The sequence below is a fragment of the Opisthorchis viverrini genome (genome assembly GCF_000715545.1).
Source record: "Opisthorchis viverrini unplaced genomic scaffold opera_v5_229, whole genome shotgun sequence".
NCBI lineage: Eukaryota > Metazoa > Platyhelminthes > Trematoda > Opisthorchiida > Opisthorchiidae > Opisthorchis > Opisthorchis viverrini.
In genome coordinates this window covers 424,693-432,227 of record NW_008751888.1, presented here as the reverse complement: position 1 = coordinate 432,227, position 7,535 = coordinate 424,693, and positions in this window count along the sequence as shown.

Below are 7,535 nucleotides of genomic sequence, written 5' to 3'. Positions count from 1 at the left end.
CGGAACGCATGTAAACAACCGTTTTGGGCAAGTTATTTTAAAGCACCTGATATTCGGTCTGTAGATACAGGCTTGCACCTTTCTAAAACGGGCGTCATGGGAACTGAGCGCCTGGTTATATGTGCGTTTTTGGAAAGCCAACTATACGTGAACTGTTCAGCTTATCAAAGGAAATGGCGCGTGAGCATTATCCAGTCTAGTCTTCCGTTGTGGACAAGTTCGCAACGCAGGTGCGGGCGACAGTGACCGTGTTCGCCTGCGACATGATGCTTTATTACTTTTATATCAGAAAAGCTATTAGGAAGCACGTATGTATCATACTTTATCCATTTATTTTTGGTTACAGAGACACTCTTCAAACCACCGGTACATATACTACCACAAGGCTCGTCTGGACAACGCCGTGAGGTAGGTTTTTTGCCCTTCGTATTACAGGTACAAAATTCCGACAAGAAGTGCAACTTCTGCGCCGCACAGGCCCACGATTCATTCCTTGTCCTACGACCCGCTGGATGAACATCACTCAAAATTGGACCGTACACTCATGGTCCGGAATGGTTCGCTTTGTTGATGTGACCAAGAACCATTAGGACAGTGCGAACGGCCGCCCTTAGAGCCGGGTGAAATACTGCGGCACGCTGGAGCGCGCCGTACAAAGTGTCCCGACATGCCGAGTTGGCCTTGAGAGAATTTGCGATGCAAACGTCTTACCAATGTGACAGGCGACCAATCCTGGGGAAGATGCCTACGTTTTGAACATGGTATGTCGAATGAGTACGTATGCATGCTCCCAGACGGTTGGCATCCGTGCTGGAAATGTACACGCCCTTTCTGCCAGGCGATGTGGCCCCCTGCATTTACCTGTTCTTCGTATTTAGAGACCAGTCGGCTATTCTTTGTTGAATTTTCCTCGGCTTGCTCAGTCGGCTCTAAATTGTAAGAACTATTCTTTGTTGAATTTTCCTCGGCTTGCTTTCCAATCCACCAAAGACGGTCGTTTGCTTACAACCCACCGGGAAATGGTGTAGTTCTTGCACTTGTTCCCAAACCACCGCCGACAGCTTTTGAAATCCTTCGCAAAAAACTGAACTGAGTAGTCGATAATCTTCTTGCCAGGAACCCAGACGGCCACAGCCATCTTTAAGCGATCGGTTCTTTAAGGGCTAATCCTGCTGCGTTTGACTCAAAGTCTGCAACTGATGGCTTGTCGTTGGTGGTCGAGGATACTGCACCTCAACGCAGATGGCGATCTAGGGACAGACCCGTGCTTTTGTGTGCTCTGTGACTGGCCGTCTACTACCAGTGACCACTGGTGTGCAGCGGATAGCGTATCATATCACACCGACTGTTGTGATGGTTAACCTTGCCCTTCAGGCTTATCCTACAGATAAATCCACATAGTAACAAATTACTTTTGGTTCTTAGCTGGTCCAGACAACGCAAAGGAGTGCTCGCTACCCGATCCGCAAAGGGGGCGTCTTATATTATTGACCTCGAACGAAGCACAGTATGTCCCAAAAGTCTGTGTGCCTCCGTGTTTTTGGGTCCAGGGGGGAACTACTCGACAGCCGTGAGTAAATGCCTGACTACTGCGACTAAAGCTGTGGAGCGCAACCTGGATAGTAGAGATGAAAATGATTTCACGTGACCCAGACAGTTCGTCTGTTAATGAGACCCCATGCATTTCATGCAAGCCCAGTAGTTCTTGAGGAATACAATAACCGGGCTTGCGAAATAGCAGCTGAGGATGACGTCGTATGAATAAGCATCTACGAAGTTATAGCCGCTGAAGCGCTCTAATTTTGGCGTGAGCATTTCTCTCAGTTTTTCAGCCGCCCGCCTCATGGTGATATTGCGATAATTTAACTTATAATTTCTCCCATTTTAGGACATCAACAGCAAAATGTACGCTCCTCACGAAGAGGCTCATGCACCTCCCGGCAGGACATATATAGTAATCAAAACGGCCAATATAACTTTTCTTTTTATGTCGTCTATTTTACACCTATTCCAGGGTAGATTTAGATGGGTGCTGATTAGGTACCGTGGACCCCTAGACGCACTTCGGTCGGGTGCATCAGCCAGGTTCGTTCAGCTGTGCTACAGTGGACGCAGGTTCCATGTGGCTAGTTGATCAACGTCATGGCCTTCCCAACATAATGCGCAAGCCATAACGGGATACTCTGATGTTTAACAAAAAAAACTGCAGGATTTTGCGACACCGGCGAACCTGTCCTACGCAATTTTAACTTTTAACAGCAACCGTCGAGCAGAAATTGTTTACAAGAATCGCGGGTCAGCGTACTTTGCATCCAAAAGGACCATGTAGATTTTAGAACGTTCAGGGGTTGATTTCAGGCGTAAAACTATTTTGAAGTTCTGTCCAATGCAAGTGAAAGACGTTTTTCTGCATTTCACGACGTTTTATTACATTAGGCGACACATTCACATTCAGTGATGTCTATTGCACTTGAGCCTCAAAAATCTCAGGGTAGACAATAGTGGTTTTTGGTTTGAGCATATAGGCAACAAAAATGCAACATTTCGGAGCAAAAACTTTCATTTCACTCGCAAACGTTCTACAGCTAAGAGAATTGTGCATTTAATGAGCCTTCAGTTAGTTGAAGAATACCAAAGAAAACATAAATTTGAGTGGATCTCCCTTGAAAACGGATTCGACGCAATGAATTGTAGTTTTCGAAAGCGTCCAATTTTCACCCTAGTAGAACACAAGAATGATGGAAACTCGTGTGGTGCACCTGTCTCAAGTGTCGAAAGAGGGGCTATTGAAGGGTTTTCACCATCGCTTTGAGCAGCGTCCTTTAGGAAAATTAGGAAACGGATACTCTCTAATGTCCGAACCCCTCTTGTGTCCGGCGATTTGGTTGCTAAAAACAACTAACAATGGGGTATATTGTCGAAATCCGGGAGAGGATAGCTGAGGAAAGTGGGCTTTTTTTCTTTTTTTGAAGGCATGTCTCTTTTGTTCTTCTCAATGCCACTTTGAATTTCAGCTGCTTCATTGTTTTAATAATTCAAGTTGGCTTTGGGGCTACAACAACAGATGGCGTCGATTCGTATGTGACTCCAATTTCGTCGAAAGAGTCAATATCATCCGCATGGAAAATCTGTCGCCATTTCCCCATAGAAGATGGATGACAGTACATAATTCTATTTTTTTAGAGGACGAACTGGAGTTCAATCGTAAAACTGGGTTTCCCTACCCGGGACAGTAAACAGTTCGTAAATATCCAAAGATTCACAAATGGTTGCGCAGGAACGAAGCCTTCGCCCAAGTTTCTCGGGTCAATTTTCTCCTTGTCGTAAAACGGCTGCTCCGAGCTGAAGTGCACAAGCGGGAGTACGGAGACTCGTACAAAACGCATCCAATAACTATTTTAACCCAGCACTAGATGGAGTGAGGAAAACCGTCTGAGGAAGGTTATTCCACACATAAGCTACCCTAAATGGGAAATCGTTGTGCCTAGTAAAAGTGCACGCTATGGGCTTAAAATGTCCCCGCTTTGCTTTAGCTCGGTGAACGGTGAGAAGCCTGTTGGACAAGGCTGGTGCTATTATCACAACCTCAAAAGTTCCCTTTGTCCAGCAAACACAAAATAATAAAAAAACATCGTGATTCCATGCTTAATACCACACGAACTGGAGCCAGTCGTAAAACTGGCTGTCCCTACCCGGGACAGTAAACAGTTCGTAAATATCCAAAGATTCACAAATGGTTGCGCAGGAACGAAGCCTTCGCCCAAGTTTCTCGGGTCAATTTTCTCCTTGTCGTAAAACGGCTGCTCCGAGCTGAAGTGCACAAGCGGGAGTACGGAGACTCGTACAAAACGCATCCAATAACTATTTTAACCCAGCACTAGATGGAGTGAGGAAAACCGTCTGAGGAAGGTTATTCCACACATAAGCTACCCTAAATGGGAAATCGTTGTGCCTAGTAAAAGTGCACGCTATGGGCTTAAAATGTCCCCGCTTTGCTTTAGCTCGGTGAACGGTGAGAAGCCTGTTGGACAAGGCTGGTGCTATTATCACAACCTCAAAAGTTCCCTTTGTCCAGCAAACACAAAATAATAAAAAAACATCGTGATTCCATGCTTAATACCACATAGCAGAACAACTACCGGTGCTAAGAATGCTAGGTCTTTTCCCTCTGTGTATGACTGTTGGAATCTACATGTGTTGACGTTCCTGCAAGTACAAGATCACTTTTTCTCCCCGGAGCCTACTCGCACGTGGGCTTGAGGTGAGACCTATCACAACATAAATAGAGGGCTTTTGGATACATGCTTATAAATGCACCACATTTTATATGGCCATGGGAAGAATCAGTCCGGCAGAACATGTTCCAGTTGCCCTTTTATGCTTTTGATCTAAAGTCATAAATATATGTTTAGGCGGTTGCCGCTTTTTCTAAGCACATAAACGTGCAAAGTTGCTTGGTATCTCGCACGTTGCACAAAAGATTATGTGATGATCTAATTACGAAATACCAAATGTGAAATAAATTAAGTTTGTTTGTTGCTCGTTGTTTCCTATTGCAAAATACAAGGCCACAGTTTGTTGCATCACCCACGCTACTGACCCATAGGCTACTAATGATCATTTTCCTTCTGTGGGGTTTCCTCTCCAACGCGACTAAAAACCAAACATTGACTATTTTCCCAAAATTTCCCAACATCGATAACTGTTTGAGCTACAACAGAAACTGAGAAATTTCTGGTGCTAAAAATTTCGATTGTGTGTGCAATGATTAGCAATTACTTCTTGAATCGGAAAGGTTAGAGCAGCTTTTTACAACCACTTACACCTACGGCGCCAAGCCGGCATCAGTTTTATTGTCCGGGGCAGAGTTTACACGGCAATGGTGCGATCAATACTGCTTTATAGATAAGATACGTGGCATTCACATGCAAACAACGTACAAAGGTGTCGGTGTTTGACCATCAGCGCCTCCTAAATGTTGGTGACGTCTAGTGGAAACATCGGATTATTAATGCTGAGGCACGCCAGGTGGTCATAGAAAGAAAGGACTATCCGCAATAAATGAATCACTTTTAGTTCGTAGGTCACGCTGGTTAGGACGTCTTCCTTTTAGGGATGTTTTTGCCCATCTTTGTGCTGTGTTGGAGTAATCAAGAGGTGAAAAGTATATGGCCTGGCAAAGAATGAACTTAGTCGGGTCAACAAGTGCCACATCCCTGGATGTAGACCCCGGAATTCAACTCACCAATGTTTATTGACATAGAAATATGTGATCCAATAGCGCATTCAATGGTGTTTTTGCATCAAAACTATTGCCTTTAATGAGGAGCTACCGACCTTCTAAAACAGTTGAACATAATATCGCCCCAAGATACGGCAGTATCTCCTGCATTCCTCCACTTTCCGGTATCAAAACTGTTGCAGGTAAAACAAATGTGTCTATGGTACACGGTTTATAATGAATTGCTTTGATTGGTTGATTTGCAGTGAATGACCAACGTGCAAAGGAACTCTAGGGGAAAGCCATTCTTTGACAAACCACAGTCAGCCACCTGGCACTGGCGACTATCAAACCAGAAATATCCGTTCAAAGTCAAGAGTATGACAAAGTGAAAATGGCATTTCTTCTAAAAAAATCCACACTCGAACAAAAATATCTGTATTTATGATTTTCGAGGAAATACGGCAAAGGAGTACAGTCTATGATTCTGCGTGACGTTGCTTAAAAGGCCTCTCACCAAAGACCCAAAGTTAGCTGGTACAGTACTCGGCCGATTATTTAAATAAGATTATTCCCACCTCGTGGACGTTTAAGGTGCATGCCGATCTTATTTAACCATCTTGTTATCAGACCACGCACGCTGAAGATTTATTTGATGAATGACAATATATTAGCCTGACTATTCTAATCTTGGTGAACCAACAGGTCTCTCATCCAGAATTGTGACCCCATCCAGGTACACTTGGTACTATTCTCCTCGTGGCAGGCGTTGATAACAGGCAAAACTCGCCAACATCCTCTTCAGTAAACTGGATTGCATCCTCCAAACGAGGGCTTTATGAATATGTCTGCTCTCTTGAAGGCAGATTAGAAGTAGCTGGTTGACAAAAGATGCTAAATGATCCGTACATTCTAAAGCCAGCTCATTCAAACGATGCTTGAAGAGGTCGCAGCATGCATTCTGAATTACCGATACACACCTTATAGACCCACTCAGGAAATCGCATTTGCAACAAAACTACAGAGCATAGTAAGTGCATTTGCGGAATATTTTGAGTTGATCATCATAACGTTGTTATTATGATCAGAGGAGGTGTTCCGATCCGTACGAAAATGATGGACGGCATAGAACATTGGCAGGAAGACAAAGGAAACAAACGGGTTTTGAAATTATTGTGCGGGACAAATCACTTACCCAGTCACGCCATAATTTGTACAATTAGAGTACCAGAGTGTCGTTTAAAGAAGATTACTAGATGAGACTTTCAGCAGATGGAAAGGAATGAGGATCAGGAAAGTTGACTGGTTGTGAGAGGAATGAACCATATAGCTTGAAATAATTTCCAAAATAATATTAAATGACCTTTAAATCGGATCTCCTCTCATCTCATCTGTTTCAAATTGTTCTAATTAGCTAAACCTATTTCTGGGTCATGCGGCAGCCCATGAAGTGAATAACACTCTGTGTGCTGTCGAAAATGATGATAATGCGAATGATTGAAAAAATTATGTACAACCTCATAGACAGACGTGGCTAGTAAGCATTAAGTGGATTGCCTAAAGCTTTTCAGTGGCTGGTCTTACTAGGATTGAAATAATGTTCAGCTAGAATATAACAAACCGTAGTCAGCAGTCACATACATGAGTTTAAATTTATTTACAACTATAGAACAACCATGGATCTAAAATGGTGAACAGCAAATGTACCGCACATTAGGCAAGTGATATAGCTCGTGATAACCTACTACCCACTCCATACCCGACCAAAGTAACCCACTCCTGCTATCAGCCTGGTGGGCATACAATCGTGGATACGCATATGCAATATACAGGCTTACATTTCAGAGGTGTGCAACTGCATCCGAAGTCCATCCAATGCTGCAGACTTGACCATATTCCATATCATCCACCCGACGACTGGGACTGCAACACGATGGATTTTCACAGGAGTTCATTTCTTGGCCATTGGAAAAGGTAAAAGTTCTATTTCACCCAAAGTTACCAAACAGCCTTAAAAAGACGATTTAGGCCTCTGCAACGTCTATTTGGCCTGAACTGAAAGGGAATCCTCATAGAATTCTCCCAAAGCTACCCAAGGCTTTGTGTTGCATGGGGTGCTGAACAATAAACAATAAATAAAGACATGGCACTCCTGATCAATTTTCAAGCCTCACCGTGAATCCTGCGAAAACAAGCAACTTCCCTAGTTACATTCTGAATGTTGCAACTCGGTACACCTACACAGACTTCTTTGATTCATATGTCGTTCTTGAAATTCTACACTCTCCCAACTGGTCTCACTGTCATCGGAGAG